Here is a 20,655-nt window from a genome sequence, read left to right as displayed (position 1 = left end):
TTTAGCCTTATTGAATCTGAATAATGGCCCCTATTTTATTTCTCTCATTTGAACTCCTGGCTGTGTGGGCGGGAATCATCTCCCTGGCAGTAACGGAGTTGCAGTAACGTTGGTTTTACAACCTTGCTGTTCTGCACTGCAGAGTAGTGACTTAGATCTGAATCATCTTATTTTGTCAGGTTTAAATGCCTATTTTCTAGTCTTCCAATCTAGAGGGACAAAACTTAGCACATTCATATTATTTGCCATGCTGATTAAACTTCATGTGAAAAAAGCTCATTTAAGTTAAGCCAAGTACATGTGTAAGTATTACCACGCATGAACTTCTATCACAAGTCATTTTATAGTTATTACTTGAAGGGGGTAAGTCCTGTGGGTTGTGTGTAAGCTTGCTTGATACAACTGTTACGTTCTGCATGCTTCTCAAAGAGTATAGGGACTTTAATTAGGAAACACAATGGAATAAAAAAGGGAAACAAAAACCTACATACCTACCAATACCAAAAATACTATTCCTTTAAATATTTTATATGCTGGGTTTATGTTAATGCTGTTTTCATTAAAAGTTTTTACTGAATCTCATCTGTTTGAATGTGCAGTGATGATGAATTATTAATATGCTGTCCTGTAAGAGAATAGTCCTTTGCTGGCAGAAAACAGCATTTGGTTTGATATGGGAAATTAAATCACTTTGTGCTTGTGAGGCTTGTCAATTATAACTGAAGTAAAGAATTTTAATTGATCTCCATACTTACTGTACAAAATCATTTTATTCACTTGAATGTGGAAGACTGCGAATGCTCAATCAGCTCTACCTTTTTCTTTCTTTCTTTCTTTCTTTCTTTCTTTCTTTCTTTCTTTCTTTCTTTCTTTCTTTCTTTCTTTCTTTCTTTCTTTCTTTCTTTCTTTCTTTCTTTCTTTTGTTTTAATTAAAAACTTTCAGATATTCTGCCTAAAAAAACCCTCAAGTATCTGCCTATGAACAGGACATTTCAATCCAATGTAGACAGAAGTCTGCCTGTTTTTTTGTTGTTGTTGTTTGTTTGTTTGTTTGTTTTTTGTTTTGTTTTGTTTTGGTCATTGAAGATTGAGTCCATGAGCATTGGAATATGACAATAGCTGTGTAAGTGTTTCCTATTACGTCTGCTCACTCCTTTCCTTTACATCAGTTGGGATCACTTTACCAAGGCTGCCCATGTACAACGTAGGTGACAGAATTTCTTATTCTGTTGCATAATTTTTATGCAGTATTTCTCATCTGGATTATAGTAGACACCTTAACATTTTTATCATAAGATAAATGATGTTAGAGAGTAGTATGTTCTTGGCCTCTGGAACATACTTTTTTCTAAGAAATGGGGCTTTGAAATTCTGTGAAACCTTCATTTCTGTAAGTGAAGACAATGCCAGTGCACGTTCTTAGAGATAAATATTTCTTAGATATGTGCTCTATCTTGGTTCAGTCTTCCTGTGATACCAACTTCTGTGGCCTGGTAGAAAAAGAAAGCTGAGGCTCAGGCAGGTAGCTTGAACCATTATAAAGACCTGAGTCAGAACTCCTGGCTGAATCTGGGTGGTTCATTACTCTGACAGTAATCAGAGAAAGTTTGAGAGATATTGGATATCTGTTTTCCCAACATGAGCTCCCCCCCCCCCCCCCCCCCATCTCGTGGAGAAAAAAAAAAAAAAAAGTAATATTTCTGGTTACTAATGAAATCTTCTCTAAAAAAAATAAAGTTCTGGGTTTGTGTTATAAGCTCGAATAGAAAGGAACAGAAAATGGATATAAAATATATCGTGTTTTCCCAGCAGAAATGATCAACTTACTACAAATTTTAAAAACCTGTTGGTGCAGTGGGGGATTTTATAGTTTAGATGTTTGTTTAGTCTTCCAATGTGCTTTTTGCTGTCTTCTCCCAAAAGGATGTATACACAGCTGGTTTCACAGTAGTTAGTAATCAGCATTGAAAAGGTAATACAGTAGACCTGAATCGTAAAATAAAAAATATATTCTTTTTGTTTGTTTGTTTGTTTGTTTTCTAGGAAAATGTCATCTGGATGTAGTTTAGTGTTACCTTGATTGAAACAGGGGACATGTAACATTAATGGAAACTATATAGCAGAGGATCAGCATTTAACATTTTTCCCATTAATTCCCTACCACAAATTCTGTGTTTCTAAGAATATAAATCTTAGCAAAATAGAAATAGAGCATTATTCAGAACTGACAGGCAAGAGCTGTCTTCCAGTGATCTTTAATGTATTTGTTTGCTGAGGCACAGCTGAAGTCAGTCTTTGCTGAGAAACAGACAACATGTAATTAATATAGAAGTGTGAAGCACGACACATGTAATAACGTTGCTTAACAATACTTTAACTTTTAGAAGGCTATGCAGAATTTCACTGTTGGGCGTGAAATTGGTGACAAAGCCAGTCTGTCTGTCTGTAAACCGCAATGCAAAACTTTCCAGTGTAAAACGCAAAGCAGTTAGACTGTCACCTGCACCTTGGACTTTAACAGGGGATCGTAGCATTGAACAAACTGATTGGTAATATTAGTTTCTGTTCTTTCCTGGTGTGATTTCACATAACTGTGCTTTCAAATTAGGGAAAGAGCATTTCCCAGTGGAAAGCATCCTGAAAGGATCATTCTCAAATACCTGTTTAAGACCAGCTATTTCAACTATCCTCTAGTGATAACAACTTGCAAAAATCATGCAATTTTTGCTAGTGAATGTTCAGAATTTCCATCTAAAGTAATATCCAAACTGCTAACTTAATAGCCAATAGAAAAATAGTGATGGCTGATCATATTTTAAAATATCAACATTTATTAAATTTATGAAATGCTGACACCTATGAATAAAATTCAAATGGCAGTGTCTGCTTTGATCTCACATATTCAGCATCCATTACTCTGCTGCAGATCAGACTAAGGAATCAAAAGGGAAGTTAGAAGATAGAAGATAGAGTTTGTTTTATATATATATTTTTTATTTATTTTTTTTTTTTCCCTAGACTGAGGACATATACCTTTTATATTTGCTTACTATACTAGGTCTTACATGATGTGTACTGGTATGGAAGACTGCAATAGATAAATCTCCATTTCATAGGTTCAAATATTTATGATTGATTAACAAACTTAGGTTTATGTTCCAAAAGCACAGGTTTATGTTCCAATTCCTGCTACCCAGCCTATGCAGGTGAGCTCTCCAAAGCTTGTTCAGGACAGAAAAGATAAAGACTGACAGATGAAAATTCTGTTGTAAATCTAGTTTCAGGAGGAAAACACAGCTTTAGTTGTATTTTCTAGAAGCTTCTACATGAGACAAATAGTATGTGTCACTTAGTCACAAGACTGGCATATTTTGTCTATAAAAATTTTGGCTAGTTGACAAACCTGCTAACCTGAGGAACTGGTACCAAAACCTGTAATAATCACCCATAATGCTACTTCTCAGAGTGTTAAATACCTTTCAAATAGTTTTTGCCATCACGTATTTTAAAGCTGCTGCAAATCTTGAGTAACTTGACACCTTAATTAATCCTACAGTGCTTTGGTGTATGTATGGTTTTAAAACTACACTTGTGACTCGTCATGTATTAGTTTGATATTACGTTTTAAGTTAGAAGTAAGTTGTTACTCTTAAGCCTTTGTAAAAAAAAAACACCCTTGTTAGAGTCACAAAGGACTAATAGTTGCAAATGCTATTATTATAACTTTAATCCATTTAAAGCAATAGATTTGAAAAAATAAAGGACTAATTAACTCTTTTGCAATAGAGTTTTCTTTATCAAACCTATAAAGAAATCCTACAATGCATTTTTTTTTTGTGCAATGAAGGGAGCATCGATAGAGAAATCTGCTTTATTATAATTATAAAAACAGACACCATGAGAAGCAGATGTTTTGAGAAAGCTGAAAAAAGAGTTAAGTTTTAATGAGAAGTATTGTTGTGGTTAAATGATGCATACCTTCAGCTATATAAACGTTTACATTTAGAGATTCTAAAGTGTTACATTCTCTGGTGTGGGTTCAATTAAAAAGTTTTTTTCTTTTATCACCAATTAAGTAAAGCTTGAAAACTAAGAATTTCAAGTGACTTCCCTGAAGCAAGAAGCTATTCAATCATGATAACAATGGTTTATTCCCTATTGAACTGCATGAGCTGCATTTTGCAGCAGTAGCTTTTTGAAAATAACTAACCTCCAACAATCCGAATTGCTGAAATCTTGAAATGAAGTCTTGAGACAGGAAGGAGAAAGAGATCTAAGTGTTTTGCAGAACTGCTCTATATATTTTCAATGTATACTGTTCAAATAGTCTTTCATATGAAGTACCTTATGTTCAAAGTTTGTTTTATTGACTTTGTTTGGATTCACAATTCTCCCAGTCAACTCTTCTAAGTTTTCACAAGATATCCTAGAGATTTAATTGCTGGAAGGTTTGGTTTAAGTGAGTTCAAGATTCCCAGGAAATTCCCTTCAGAGTGGAAAAAAGGGCTCTAAGCTGGGCTGTGGCACAGGGAGTGAGGTGTAGTGAAATGCATCTTACTTCTGCCTCTTCTCTCAGGCATAGGCCTTTCTGCCTATTTCATCAGCATGTGCTAATCTTTTGTTTTTATCATCCCTTAAGTCCCTGCCACTTGACCCACCAGGCAGTCCTGGACTACTCAGGTCTCTTGTACCACTTGAAGGCTGCTTTACCTGCAGTTCTGGCACACGTCCTAGTTTTTTACTGCTCAGTTTTTCCCTTTGCCCCAATACTGGTGAGAGGCCTTGCTGTTAGCTCAGAAGACCATCAGGGAGATGTCCTTCCCAAACAGCAGCTAGGAAGCAAGCTTGGTCCGCCACAGGCAAATGCACGTCCGGTGCACAGACAATGATTTCTGCTCTCTAAGATCAAACTATAATGGGTATAAGTCCCAAAATAGTCTGTGTATTGAAGCTTTTCAAATAAAGGACTTGTCTGAATTTAAGCAAGACTGCACAATTAGTGTTGGTCTCCAAAAAGGCCAAAAGCGTATGGAAATACAGATAAAATAATGGATGTGTCAGGCTCTCTCAATTATGGGCACATGTACCATACTCAATTGATTCAGGTTATAGGGTTTCATAGAATGAATTATTTCCCCACTCACATACATGTATCCTTGTTAAAAATCTTTTAAATGACTTCCATAAACGCAGTTATACCTCTTAACAAATGGCAAGTTTACTGTCTAAGTGATATTTAAAGATGGGATGTATGGTACATCTGAAGTATGATGCTTGTTTAGTGTTGTGTGGTGATGATAAAGCAGTTATCAGAATAATATAATATTCAGTGTTCCTTTTGAAACACAGAAGGCATGTCACTGTGCTCTGTTGCATTAAATATATTGCCATTTTCTTGGATTGCTCTGCTCTATCCTTTTCAATCTTCTCTTACCAATTTCAGAAGTCTTGGTGGAAGAAAAACATAATAAAGATCCTATTTTTGTATATAGTTAATCGTAAAGACATAAAAGGGAGAACTTCTTAATTGTCTGGTAAAGCAGGCAATTCTTCAGGGACAATGCAGTTAATTTTTTCTATCTGTGTTTTGCATTCATATTGCTATTAATCATGGAGATCATAAAACCAATGCTCCTGAAAATGTGGTAGTTAAATAAATGCAACTGACTTATGATATACATCATAAGAAGTCTTTGGGGAGCTAAACATTTTGCCCTGCATGACAAGTTGTTACTGCTATTTCTGAATATAATGGTAAAATGAGAGCAGAGAGGATGCAGTCAGGCTTTCCTAGGGCCTTGAATGAATGTAGTGGTGATTTCCATTCTGATGTATGAAATTTACTTATTAAGTAATACTAAAATTGCAGTCCTAACATATTCTTGGTAGCTTGGTTACTGCTGAAGCATCATAGCTTTGTTACTGGCAATAGATTTGGGAATTAGGTGATTCCAGGCCAGTTTGTGTCTCCTAATTGGATACAGAATGAGTCTAAAGCATTTTACTGCTACTGGAATGGCACAAGGGTACTGCAGGTAACTTTTTTTTTTTCTTTTTTTTTTCTTTTTTAACAGTGGTCGTCTGTTTGTTTGACATGTTAATTACGTAATTTTGGAGTCTTCAGGTTGCAGAAAGCTAAAAGTCTCAGAATGTAAAATAGGATTCAATGATTGAATTGATTTATTATTGATGATCGAATTGAATTAACAGTTTTAAAAATTCAAATTATTTTACCACCCTATATGCTTGTCTTAATACTTGGTTTTGCAATGCTGTCCTCTGGATTAATTTATCAGTCTAATTGTATGACTGAAAAGGCCTCTGAGGTGTACTGTGAGTGCTGCAGGCCTAAGCTGTATCGCAGCTCAGAATTTGAGTGCACAAAGAAATGTAATGGATGAGACTTTTTCCAGTTGAAAATAAGAAAGGACGTGGTGTTTCTCCAGCTTTGAATACTTAAGGAAGATCTTGACAATGTAACTGGTTGTCTGCTACCATTAGTTGTATTTGAGCATTTTCACCACCATCCAGCTGCTCCTTCCTCTGCATATAAGTGTTATCAAAATTAGCATTTATCTTATTTTAACCTTAATCAGCTTATTAATAATCTGTATTTGAGGTACAAAGTAAACACCAGCCTAATTGCCTCCTTCTTTACCTTGAGTGGTTGCTCACTTGTGAAATATGTTCATCTGATTCGTGTCAGTATGGAACAATGCTAGGGCCGCATGGTATGATGAATGTGACCTTCTGTCTTACATACCCTTGTATAACCACAAGTCTAAGAAAAACAGAGTGGTTAATGTATATAGTTCTTGTATCTTGCAAAGGAATGTTTTAGCAATTCGCATCAACAGAGAGCTTGAAGGGAAATGTATTTGTAGGCTTTTCCTTGAAGTCTCTGATATCTGGGGGGTTTCAGAATAACTGCTAACTATTATGACCATTGCATGGGACACTATGCAAGTCTTTGATATCTGGCCAGGAGATTAAGGAGACGGGGAGAGCTGAAGAACAACTAAAAGACAAAGCTTGCAGGGGACGCTGCACAAGTCTCTGACATACAGCCAAGTTGGACAAAGGAGAAGGACAAGAGGGAGGAAGACTATGAGCCTTCAGCACGAGAGACCCCTAGAGACCCAGAGGGACCACCAGAGACTGATATGCATGCTCCAGTAGGAGGGTTTGGATTCTGGAAACTAATTATAATAACCCTGTGTTTTTTTTTAGAAGTAGTAATGAATATGTATTAGCCTAGGAGAATAAAAATCAGCTGCTTGATGTAACTGGTGTACGTCTTGGTGGAGCAGACTCACAGCGCACCCAGCACTGTTTGCGTGCCTCTATTCCTTTCATAAATTGTAAACTTTGATTATAGTCCTATTTTGAAGACTGAGCCATTTATTACACACGTAAAAGTCAAATGATTCTATTGAATTCAGTAAGTTTAAAAATAATAATAATAAAGGATAATTCCTCTCTTCTGCAGCAGAAGAGAATGAGATCGATCTGTGTAGTCTGAGGAATATGACTTTTGTCCAGTTAGCACAACTCCGCAATGCTTTCTCTGTGCTAGGTCCCAGTAGACATGACTAACTTGGTGAAAATGGAGCAGGCTGGCCTTCTGGTGTCATGAGCCAAAGGGGCTTTGAAGTGAATGTGTCTAAGAATCTGTCTCAGTGAGTTTCCCAAAGAAGGCCAAAGTAAGGTAATTAATGTGGTTAACAGAGGGAAAAATGTGGGTGACTAGAAAAGGCAGAGTGATATAAAAACTTTTCCTTGTTCTTTCCCCTGCCATAACCTTTGTTGCCAGGTTCTGGCAGGCATGTTACTATTCCTGGGTAGGGATATCAGTCAAAGACTTCATGAATTCTTCTGATCCTCACAGAGTTCCTGCAGTCCCATGAGAGGCCAGATCTGTTCAGCTGCCTCCTAGTCGCCTTCTGAACAGCACCACCATGCCTGCCTCACTGGCCAACCTTCCTGTGCTCTGGGGCCTCCTCCCCTTAGAGCATGCTCAGTAGATCACCAAGCAGAGTGTTTTCCGCTGTCTAGGCCTATCTTCCAGTTTGCTGCTTAAAGCAATGTAATGACAAGCAAAGCCCAGGGGATCTCCTGTTCTGTATTAGCTGGAGTGGTCAGGGGCTCTTTGTTTGTGGTATGGAGATGTATGCCTGTGAGGTGGCAATTGCTGGGCAGACTTATCTGGGGAAAAAAACAACAAAAACAACATTGAGCTGAACTAAATCTGTGAAAATGATGGCAGTTACCAGTAATTTTACCCAAGATCTTGCTGGTCAAAATACTGGTCTGGAGCTGGAAGTGCCCAAGTTCAGTCTTCTTAGTCTCTTGAAGGTCATGGGTTGAAATACCGGATCACCTTGCCGAGGCGATCGGCTCCGGGGCAGATGCGTTCTGTAGCGGAGTGTGGGAACCGGCCAGGCAGGGCTAATTTTTCCGGCATCGAACCTACTTGAGGGAGCCGTCAGGACCCAGCAGCCCTCGTGAGGGAGGCTGACGAGGCATAGGTGGAGCCAGCAGCGCCCCCTCCCTGGCCGTTCAAAAGCTGCCTCTAGGTAGCGCGAGCGACCAGGAGCGCGGCAAATGGGGCGGGCAAACAGGGCATGGCGCGTCAGAAGGGAGTGGCGCGGCAGTTCGCACAGGCAGGGCGAGCAGGAAGGGCAGAGCGCTCTCCCCCGCCCATATGAACACCTCCTTAACGATAGCCATTAGTTAGGCTGCAATGGTCCACGTGGTGGTGGAGCTCAAGGAGGAGGTGGAAAGGTTGAGGGATATCAGGGAGTGCGAGCAGGAGATAGACTGGTGGAGCAACTCCCTGCAGGGCCTCAAGGAGAGGTACCAGGGTGAGACACCCCAAATGGGGGTGGACCCCCTGCCCTGTCACCATCAGGCAGAGAGAGGGGACCTGGGAGTTGAGGAGGAATGGAGACAGGTCCTTGCTCGACATTGCAGGTGATGCCCTCCCCCACCGGCCCCACCTTCCCAGGTGCCCTTATGCAACAGGTTTGAGGCCATGGAGACTGAGAGACTGGTAGCTGAGGAAAAGGTAGAAAGTGTACCCAGGAGGATGCCTAGGGCAAGGAAGTCGACTCCACGCCTCAGGACTGCCTCCACCAAGAAAGAAAGAAGGGTTATTGTTGTGGGAGACTCTTTTCTTAGGGGAACAAAGGGCCCTATTTGACGGCCTGACCCTACCCGTAAGGAAGTCTGCTGCCTCCCTGGGGCCAGGGTCAGGGACGTTGCCAGGAAGCTTCCCAACCTGGTTCTCCCCTCCGACTATTATCCTCTTTTGATAGTCCAGGCGGGCAGTGATGACGTTGAAGAGAGAAGCCTCAAGGCTATCAAACGGGACTTTAAGGGGCTGGGGCAATTAGCGGAGGGAGCAGGAGTACAAGTGGTGTTTTCGTCTATTCCTACAGTGGCAGGGAGAGGTACTGACAGGACACAAAAAGCCCACCTGATAAACGTGTGGCTCAGGGGCTGGTGCCAGCACAGAAATCTTTTTTTTTTTTGACCATGGGGCGCTTTACTTGGCACCTGGCCTGATGGCTGCAGACAGGTCCCTATCTCTAAAGGGAAAAAGGATCCTGGGCCAGGAGCTGGTGGGGCTCATTGAGAGGGCTTTAAACTAGGTAGGAAGGGGGATGGGGCTGAAACAGGGCTTGTTGGAGCTGTGCCATGGGGAACAATGGCAAGGCCAGGGGATAAGGCAATGGCCCAGCTGAAGTGCATCTACATTAATGCACGCAGCATGGGTAACAAACAGGAGGAGCTGGAAGCCATTGTGAAGCAGGCAGGTCCCATCACGGAGACATGGTGGGACGACTCTCATGACTGGAGTGCTGCAATGACTGGCTATAAGCTCTTCAGAAGGGACAGGCAGCATGGAAGGGGTGGTGGTGTGGCTCTCTATATTAGAGAATCTTTCGATGTTGTGGAACTTGAGGCTGGGAATGACAAGGTTGAGTCCCTTTAGGTTAGGATCGGCGGGAAGGTCAACAAGGCTAGCGTCCTGGTCGGGGTCTGTTATAGACTGCCGAACCAGGATGAGGAGACAGATGAGGAGTTCACAGAATCACAGAATCACAGAATCACAGAATTTTCTAGGTTGGAAGAGACCTCAAGGTCATTGAGTCCAACGTCCAACCTAACGCTAACAGCCCTCCACTAAACCATATCCCTAAGCTCTACATCTAAACGTCTTTTGAAGACTTCCAGGGATGGTGACTCCACCACTTCCCTGGGCAGCCTGTTCCAGTGCCTCACAACCCTTTCAGTGAAGAAGTTCTTCCTAACATCTAACCTAAAACTCCCCTGGCTCAACTTAAGCCCATTCCCCCTCGTCCTGTCACCAGGCACGTGTGAGAACAGGCCAACCCCCACCTCTCTACAGCCTCCCTTTAGGTACCTAAAAAGAGCGATAAGGTCGCCCCTGAGCCTCCTCTTCTCCAGGCTGAACAAGCCCAGCTCCCTCAGCCGCTCCTCGTAGGACTTGTTCTCCAGGCCCCTCACCAGCTTCGTCGCCCTTCTCTGCACCCGCTCAAGCACCTCCATGTCCTTCTTGTAGCGAGGGGCCCAAAACTGAACACAGTACTCGAGGTGCGGCCTCACCAGAGCTGAGTACAGGGGGACGATCACCTCCCTAGCCCTGCTGGTCACGCTGTTCCTGATACAAACCAGGATGCCGTTGGCCTTCTTGGCCACCTGAGCACACTGCTGGCTCATATTCAGCCGACTATCCACCATCACTCCCAGGTCCTTCTCTGCCTGGCAGCTTTCCAACCATTCCTCTCCCAGCCTGTAGCTCTGCTTGGGGTTATTGAGCCCCAGGTGCAGGACCCGGCACTTGGCCTTGTTAAACTTCATGCAGTTGACCTCAGCCCATCGGTGCAGCCTATCCAGATCCTCCTGCAGAGCTTTCCTACCCTCAAGCAAATCGACACATGCACCTAACTTGGTGTCATCTGCGAACTTACTCAGGGTGCACTCGATGCCCTCGTCCAGATCATCGATGAAGATATTAAAGAGGACCGGCCCCAGCACCGAGCCCTGGGGGACGCCACTAGTGACTGGCCTCCAACTGGACTTGGCTCCATTCACCACGACTCTTTGGGCCCGGCTATCCAGCCAGTTTCTAACCCAACGAAGCGTGCGCCAGTCCAAGCCAAGAGCAGCCAGTTTCTTGAGGAGAATGCTGTGGGAGACGGTGTCAAAAGCCTTGCTGAAGTCAAGGTAGACCACATCCACAGCCTTTCCCTCATCCACCCAGCGCGTCACTCTGTCATAGAAGGAGATCAGGTTCGTCAAGCAGGATCTGCCTTTCATAAACCCATGCCTATTGGGCCTGATCGCCTGCTTGCCCTGCAAGTGCCGCGTGATGACTCTCAAGATAATCTGCTCCATGAGCTTTCCTGGCACTGAGGTCAAACTGACAGGCCTGTAGTTTCCCGGGTCTGCCCTCCGGCCCTTCTTGTAGATGGGCGTCACGTTTGCTAGCCGCCAGTCGATTGGGACCTCCCCTGATAGCCAGGACTGTTGATAAATGATGGATAGTGGCTTGGCCAGCTCCTCTGTCAGTTCCCTCAGTACCCTTGGGTGGATCCCATCCGGCCCCATCGACTTGTGCACATCTAAGTGCCGTAGCAGGTCACCAACCAGTTCTTCGTGGATAGTGAGGGCCACATCCTGCTCCCCATCACGTTCCACCAGCTCAGGGTACTGAGTATCCAGAGAACAACCGGTATTGCCGCTAAAGACTGAGGCAAAGAAGGCATTGAGCACCTCCGCCTTTTCCTCATCTCTTGTAACTAAGTTTCCCCCCGCATCCAGTAAAGGATGGAGATTCTCCTTAGTCCTCCTTTTTGTGTTGATGTATTTATAGAAACGTTTTTTGTTATCTTTAACGGCAGTAGGCAGATTGAGCTCCAGATGAGCTTTGGCCTTCCTAATTTTGTCCCTGCACAGCCTCGCTACTTCTTTAAAGTCCTCCTTAGTGGCCTGCCCACTTTTCCAAAGCTTATAAACCCTCTTTTTCCTCCTAAGATCAAGCCACAATTCTCTGTTGAGCCAGGCTGGTCTTCTTCCCCGCCAGCTCGTCTTTGGGCACGTGGGGACAGACCGTTCCTGCGCCATTAAGACTTCCCTCTTGAAGAGCGCCCAGCCTTCCTGGACCCCTCTGCCCTTCAGAACCACCTCCCAAGGGACTCCACCAACTAGTGTCCTGAGCAGCTCAAAGTCAGCCCTCCGAAAGTCCAATACAGCGGTTTTACTGGTCCCCTTCCTGGCCTTGCCAAGAATAGTGAACTCCACCATTGCGTGGTCACTCTGCCCAAGACAGCTCCCGACGATCACGTCCTCCACCAGTCCTTCTCTGTTTGTGAAGAGAAGGTCTAGCGGGGAAAGTTCTAGCGGGGAGTTCTACAGGAAGCTGACAGAAGTTGCGAAATCATCGGCACTTGTTCTCGTGGGGGACTTCAGCTTCCGTGACATATCCTGGAAGCACAACACAACCCTGAGAAAGCAGTCTAGGAGGTTTCTGGAGAGTGTGGAAGATAGCTTCCTGACGCAGCTGGTTAGTGAGCCTACCCAGAGGAGGTGCCCCGCTAGACCTTTTCTTCACAAACAGAGAAGGACTGGTGGGAGATGTGGTGGTTGGAAGCTGTCTTGGGCAGAGTGACCACAAAATAGTGGAGTTCTCCATTCTTGGCGCGGCCAGGAAGGGGACCAGCAAAACCGCTGTATTGGACTTCCAGAGGGCTGACTTTGAGCTGCTCAGTACACTGGTTGGTAGAGTCTCTTGGGAGGCGGTTCTGAAAGGCAGAGGAGTCCAGGAAGGCTGGGCGCTCTTCAAGAAGGAAATCTTAATGGCGCAGGAGTGGTCTGTCCCCATGTGCCCAAGGATGAGCCAGCGTGGAAGAAGACCAGCCTGGCTGAACAGAGAATTGTGGTTTGAGTTTAGGAGAAAAAAGAGGGTTTATAATCTTTGGAAAAAAGGGCGGGCCACTGAGGAGGACTATAAGGATGTTGAGAGGCGGTGCAGGGACAAAATCAGAAAGGCCAAAGCTCATCTGGAGCTCAATTTGGCTACTGCCGTTAAAGACAACAAAAAATCTTTTTACAAATACATCAGTGCAAAACGGAGGACTAAGGAAAATCTCCATCCTTTACTGGATGCGGGGGGAAACCTTGTTACAAAAAATGAAGAAAAGGTGGAGGTGCTTAATGCCTTCTTTGCCTCAGTCTTTAGCGGCAATACCGGTTGTTCTCTGGATACTCAGTACCCTGAGCTGGTGGAAGGGGATGGGGAACAGAATGTGGCCCTCACTATCCACGAAGAAATGGTTGGCGACCTGCTACGGCACTTAGATGTGCACAAGTCGATGGGGCCAGGTGGGATCCACCCGAGGACACTCAGAGAACTGGCAGAGGAGCTGGCCAAGCCACTATCCATCATTTATTAGCAGTCCTGGCTGTCGGGGGAGGTCCCAGTTGACTGGCAGCTAGCAAATGTGGCGCCCATCTACAAGAAGGGCCGGAGGGCAGACCCGGGAAACTATAGGCCTGTCAGTTTGACCTCAGTGCCAAGGAAGCTCATGGAGCAGATTATCTTGAGAGTCATCACGCGGCACTTGCAGGGCAAGCAGGCGATCAGGCCCAATAGGCATGGGTTTATGAAAGGCAGATCCTGCTTGACAAACCTGATCTCCTTCTATGACAGAGTGACGCGCTGGGTGGATGAGGGAAAGGCTGTGGATGTGGTCTACCTTGACTTCAGCAAGGCTTTTGACACCGTCTCCCACAGCATTCTCCTCAAGAAACTGGCTGCTCTTGGCTTGGACTGGCGCACGCTTCGTTGGGTTAGAAACTGGCTGGATAGCCGGGCCCAAAGAGTCATGGTAAATGGAGTCAAATCCAGTTGGAGACCAGTCACTAGTGGCATCCCTCAGGGCTCGGTGCTGGGGCCGGTCCTCTTTAATATCTTCATCGATGATTTGGACGAGGGCATTGAGTGCACCCTCAGTAAGTTCGCAGATGACACCAAGTTAGGTGCATGTGTCGATCTGCTTGAGGGTAGGAAAGCTCTGCAGGAGGATCTGGATAGGCTGCACCGATGGGCTGAGGTCAACTGCATGAAGTTCAACAAGGCCAAGTGCCGGGTCCTGCACCTGGGGCTCAATAACCCCAAGCAGAGCTACAGGCTGGGAGAGGAATGGTTGGAAAGCTGCCCATAGGAGAAGGATCTGGGAGTATTGGTTGATAGTCGGCTGAATATGAGCCAGCAGTGTGCTCAGGTGGCCAAGAAGGCCAACAGCATCCTGACTTGTGTAAGAAAGCAGTGTGGCCAGCAGGGCTAGGGAAGTGATTGTCCCCCTTTACTCGGCTCTGGTGAGGCCGCACCTCGAGTACTGTGTTCAGTTTTGGGCCCCTCACTACAAGAAGGATATCGAGGTGCTTGAGCGAGTCCAGAGCAGGGTGACAAAGCTGGAGAGGGGCCTGGAGAACAAGTCCTACGAGGAGCAGCTGAGGGAGCTGGGCTTGTTCAGCCTGGAGAAAAGGAGGCTCAGGGGCGACCTTATTGCTCTCTACAGATACCTTAAAGGAGGCTGTAGCAAGGTGGGGGTTGGTCTGTTCTCCCACGTGCCTGGTGACCGGACGAGGGGGAATGGGCTAAAGTTGCTCCAGGGGAGTTTTAGGTTGGATGTTAGGAAGAACTTCTTTACCGAAAGGGTTGTTAGACATTGGAACAGGCTGCCCAGGGAAGTGGTGGAGTCACCATCCATGGAGGTCTTTAAAAGATGTTTAGATGTAGAGCTTAGGGATATGGTTTAGTGGAGGACTGTTAGTGTTAGGTCAGAGGTTGTACTCGATGATCTTGAGATCTCTTCCAACCTAGAAATTCTGTGATTCTGTGATTCTGTAATACCAGATGGTTATTGCTGCCCACGTGGGTGTCGTAGTAGATGTTGTTTACAGAGGAAAGGACACACATTTTTACTTGGGACAGGAAGAAAAGTCATGAGAAGCCCTCTGCAGCCAGAGGGTGCTTCCTGGTGTTCCTCCCCAGGTCTGTATGGCTTTAGCAAGTTCACCCCCGGGCTTCTAAGCAGCCTGGGCTGTGGGGCATGGCTCCTGCAGGGGGATGCACCCACAAGCTCCTCTGCTGGAGAAGGGATGCGAATGCTGATCTCCATTGTCTGGCATGAGTCCTCTGGTCCCAGAAGCGCTAAAAGTGGGGAATTATTGCTCTTCGTAAGTCGTACTCAAGTGTTGCTTTCTGATTTATTTTGTGTGACTGAAAAAAAAAAGAAACAATTTAAGTGGAGCAGAAAGCTTTGTTCAGCTAGGAAAGAAAGCTTTTCATTCCTCTGCCAAAGAAAACTGGGGGAGGAAAATGTAATTGTGGTTGCTCTGAATTTTGTGTATTTGGGATCTTTTTTTTTTTTTTTTTTTTTTTTTCCAGTTATTTTTATCCCCTGCTTAAGGCTCAATTTTTGTACACCATTACCTGTACTGAGGACTGGGCCTTGGATCTATGAAAGGGCCAGTAGTGGCCATGCGTCTCCTTTTATCTGAGGTACTGAAGGTGATGAGGGGCTTTGGAAAGCTAGAGCTTTCCCGTAGTTCAGTTTGTTTTAAAAACTAAGCTTTCTCAACCTACTTGTCTAAAGTGTTATGCTTAGTTCATGCAGTTTTGAGTCAGCTTACACAAGGCAGACCTCTTTTTAATGAATAGGGTAACTGTCATGCATGGCTTCAAGCTGGGCTTGTTTATATATGAGAATATATATATTTTAAAAAGCTCTAGGGAAAGAAAGATGATACTGCTGACTTTTACCTTTTTGACTTTTATTTTGGTTGTAATTTCTTTTTGTATTTGAAAAGTAATTTAACTACTGTATTTCTAGGAGAAAAAAAAAGTAAAACCAAACCACAAATGAACTAACCTAGTGCTATGAAGTCTTTTAAAATCAATAGGAAGATTGAAAAATTTGGAGTGTTAACAGAACCTTTTCCATTTTAATGCAGTTTTGTGTACTGACATTAAATATTTAATGGAAACACTTTATTTTTCCTGTGCAGAAGTCAGTTGTGATGTCAGCCTGATATTCACTGTTGTGGTAGCAGCTCTTGCCTGTACCTCACTGCATTAAATGCTGTATAAATCTTGCTGTGTTGGGAATTACTGTGAAAGTTCCTTAGGGGACATAAATAAATGCAATTCAATCATTTCTCTGGAGTTATTGGTTTGGTTGCATTTTATTCCTATTTTGAATAATTAACAGTTTATTTTTAGCTGTATCATTAGCAGTTTATGCAGTTTTATTAGTGCCTGGGAATTTTTGTATGGTAAATAATTTTGCTATTTGGTCTGCGTGTTTTTGTTTATTTTTGTTTGTTTGTTTGTTTTTGTGGTTGGTTGGTTTGTGGTTCACTTAAAGTTTTGAAGTTTATCCCCACCTCAAAGAGCACAACATTGCTGCTGTGCAATTCCAATTAGAGCTGTAATCAGTCGTTAGTTATGAGTAACCTTGTAGTGCAAGGAGAGAGTTTCTCCTTTAAAGCAGCTTTATATGTCACTGTTTTAATTTTTCCTTTAAGAGACAGATTCCTAATTACAGCATTACATTCTAAACCTTTATAGTAGCATAGTCCTTCAAGCTATTTGTGTTCTGGGGAATAAAAAGCATAAGCAAATGTGCAGGTTTAATATGCTTGAAATTTTTTAATAAAGTATTCCTATTTCAGTTACTATTGTATTAGGAGATGAGGAAGGAACAACCAACCCAGGTAACCAGGCCTGCAGCACTGGCTTGTGAGAAGAGGCTGTAAGTTCCCTCTTTCTCAGGACAGGGTGAGGTGATGGCCCGGCTAGTAGATGCAGCGCCTGTGTCTGTGTGTGCATTTGGGGAGGGGAGAGATTCCTCAGCTCACTTCAGAAACTCTTGGCTTCACCCGAACATAGAGGTAGAAACTTTATGAGATGGTACACACTTCCCCAGGATGATAAAATTGTTCTGCTACCAAGTTGTAAAGCTGCTGATAAAGAGACAAATTATTAATTAACAGCACGGGACTGTGGGTGGATTGATGCAAGTACCTGCTTTCAGCTGTTTTGACGTATTTTTGCAACAAACTAATGTAGTGGCTGCCCATGTCATGTTGAGTCAGAGTATAGCTCATAACACTGCTTATTTTCTTCTACCATCCTGCTGATTTGACATTAGTAATATATAGATGATTGTTTTCGTCTTTCTCCAAGTGCAGTTCTGAGAGGATGCCACTGAAGGTATAAAGGTACATTATTTCTATGGGAATGTGGCTAATGAGGTTGGCTCATATAATAACTAAGCTGTGCAGCAGGAGTGCTTAGAAAATACTCAGGATTGTGTTTTAAGACAAAGAAACAGATATATTGTCATGGAAAAGAAAGCTATCACTTCTGAAATACTTTCACTCTGAGATGGTGGCAGTTTATATTATTAACCCAGAATGATACTTTCTTTGTCACTGAACTTTCTGTGACATTTATAGAAAAGGAAGCTTGCTTTATCACAGAACACTAGAAGATATTTGAGAATATATATCTTAAAAAAAATCTAGCTGTAGGGACTGAAGAAGACAGAGTAACAAGTTTTTTGTTGTTGTTGTTTTTTTTCTTTCTGATAAATGGATGGGGGGATGAGAGGTGGGAAGACTTAAAACTGAAAATTAGTACTGAAAAACTTCAGATGACTGCAAAAGGCAACTTTCATTTGTTATATAACAAGGAGAGGTAATTGTTACTGACAAAAGAGAGCACCTTATATAGTCTGAGCTTCTGATGTGATCCTCTGCATTACTGGTGCATAAGCTTTTTTTCTTAAAAAAAAAAAAAGTATTCTGAAGAAAAACTGAAATGTGTTTTGACTAGAAAAGTAGGCTTCTTGTTCTCTATCATCACTTTCTTCAGCATCAGTTATTAGGTAAAGTGGAGAAACCATTTTGTGAGAAGGAAGCAATGCATATGTTAAACTGAGGTCATATAATAATTAAATATGATTTCTATGTTTTAAATGCCTCTAAAAATTCTGGGTTAAGTTCAGTGTATTTTAGTGAAACAAGGATCCACTAAAATCTATGAATAGAGGCTGTATTACTGTATTGATATGGTTATGACAGGTATGTTTTTTGTTAAGAGTAACTACAACATTTTTTTTTGCAAAATAAAGGGGAAAGTTTTTATTCAACTCCAAAATTGACCATTTTTTCCCAAAAAATAAATAATCAGAAGAGTGGAGGACTTGATGTACAGTACAAATTGAAACATCAGCTTGCATTTGGCTTTGCTAATAGAAGTTTATTCATTTTATTAATTTTCTGCTAATGTGGCTTTATAGAGCATTTTACTTAACTTGTTGGTTTTGTGAAACCAGTGTTTATGCAAATGTATGACACAGATTGCTTCTTTTACTGCTGAATTTTAGTTTTCCTAACAACCTGGAGGATGCAAAGAGAATACAGAACATAGTCAAAACAGCAACAGCAAACACAAAAGCAAACTACCAACAACAAAAACACTAATACAGGACCACATTAAAGGATTTGTCACATATTCGAGGGTTTTCCTTAATCTGCTCTCTACTATTTTAGTTTTTACTTCGGGGGGAAGTATACCCCTATCTTTTCTCCTAGTCATTCCATCAGCTCCGTTAGGATTGTATCCAAAATATGATTGAACTAGAAAATAACAAACAGACAGTAATGTGGGTCATGCTTTGCTGGGGAAAATCCTTGCATTTGGCCTAAGATAATTTAGGTGTTTGACTGTGGCTGACAGTCATCTAGACTACATGCTGGAGACATACTGATGCTGATAAATCCTGGCACTATATTGTTTATGAGATCTTGTGAGATTACAGCATAAATTAATATGGCTGGATTATGTGGATGATGCAATATTAATGCAATATTAACAAACTGAAGTTTACAGGTCTTGAGTTGTTCACTTAAAACTTAATTGTCCATTTTTTATTATTTTTTTAAAGCAAATAAGTGATCTAAGATTTGTTTATACCAAAACCAGCAAATTTCCCCCTTATAGGAAGTTGCAGTTCAACTATGACATTCTTCATTGCAACGAATGCTAGACATCACAAATCGAGCCAGACTGCAGATGAAGAAGCACCAGTACCTGTTCAGAAGCTGATTTAGAGTTAACAGGGGGACAATTTTACTATGCTACAGTGCATAAAATATTGTCAGTGCAAAATGTTTATAACTGGTCACAATGCTGATAAATACATTTTTATGGATTACCTGCTTGTAATGTGCAGATAAAGGCAGCAGAATTCTCAGTTTTATCTTGCTCTATTTTATTTTGTCATTTTAATATGATTTAGAATAAGTCTGGTAGGTCATTAAGAACCAACAGCTCTACATAGTTCTTAGTTACACTGATGTAAATGACAGTTTTCTGTCTGTGGCAAAATTATTCCACAGTTGTAGAGGAATTTACCAATCGTAGCTATGCCTTATGGTACTACAGAGATATAAAATCAGAGCAAATGATATAAGCATTAAACCTTTCCTGGAAATTGTTACCTTTTTTTTTTTTTTTAATCCTGCCTTTAAAAATAATAATAAAATAATAAAGAAAAACTACACAAGATCTTTGTAGTATAGCTCTACATCCTAGAATAACAAAAATCTCTTCTGATAAACGCCAATTATTAAATTTACCTCAAGTTGCTTGGGACTAAAGAGACTATTGCTGGCACTGAAATAGTGGAGTCAGTGCCTGGGGAGGTTTGAGTTGCTAAATTTCAAGTTCCTTAACTGGTCCTTCTTGTTTAAAATATCATAAACCTTGTAATCGTCCATTAATTATTTATTGACATCTTTTACCGTGCACATCAGCCCAGGGAAATATAAGCCTAGGGAATTCTAATCCTGCTCAGTGTGAGAAACCCCACAGGCCCTATTTTTATCTTGTTGTTTTTACCTGAATAGGTCAAGAAGGCTGTGAATTAAAATTGCTGAATGTTAATTTTCAACACTGTCAGGGCACCCAAGGGCAGCTTCAGTCCTAAAGATTTTCCTAGGCTCAGTGGGTTTTGTCATCACACCCAGGAACCACCAGGATAGGAGGGGACTCTGTGAAGCTGCTATTTCTAGCTCTGTCTTCTATGCAGAGGACAAGGAAGGAGAACAGTAGAAAATGAGACATCCTTAGTGATATCCTGCTGTTCTTTACAGATTTTTCACTACAAGTTTTCTTCTTAACCAGCTGGCTTTACTCGCTTAAGCGCCCTTTGGACTGGGGAAGAGAAAATCTGCTTTGCACTACTGGCATCTGGTTTGTCACTTGTGACTTCTGAAGGAGCAGGAACAGAACTGCAAATATCAGACCTGCCCTACTGCAGAGCTCTGGCTGGGACTGTGTTGAAGGCAAGTGCCTTGTAAATCCTCTTTTGTGTTAGCAGGAAGCTATTGATACAAGGCTTCAGAATCACCATGCTAAGTATGTGGTTTCCTATCTCTAGATTGTATAATGAGATTAGTTGCTTCGTGTCCTACAGAACAGTTAAGCCTAGTGTGGGTTTTTATAGTTTAGTTAAATATTTTCAAGGCACGATGAGCATGGGAAGCTGGTTC

The sequence above is a fragment of the Netta rufina genome, assembly GCF_964035555.1.
Source record: "Netta rufina genome assembly, chromosome: 9".
Taxonomy (NCBI): Eukaryota; Metazoa; Chordata; class Aves; order Anseriformes; family Anatidae; genus Netta; species Netta rufina.
The sequence above is the reverse complement of the archived record's forward strand: the minus strand, read 5'-3'. Positions refer to the sequence as shown.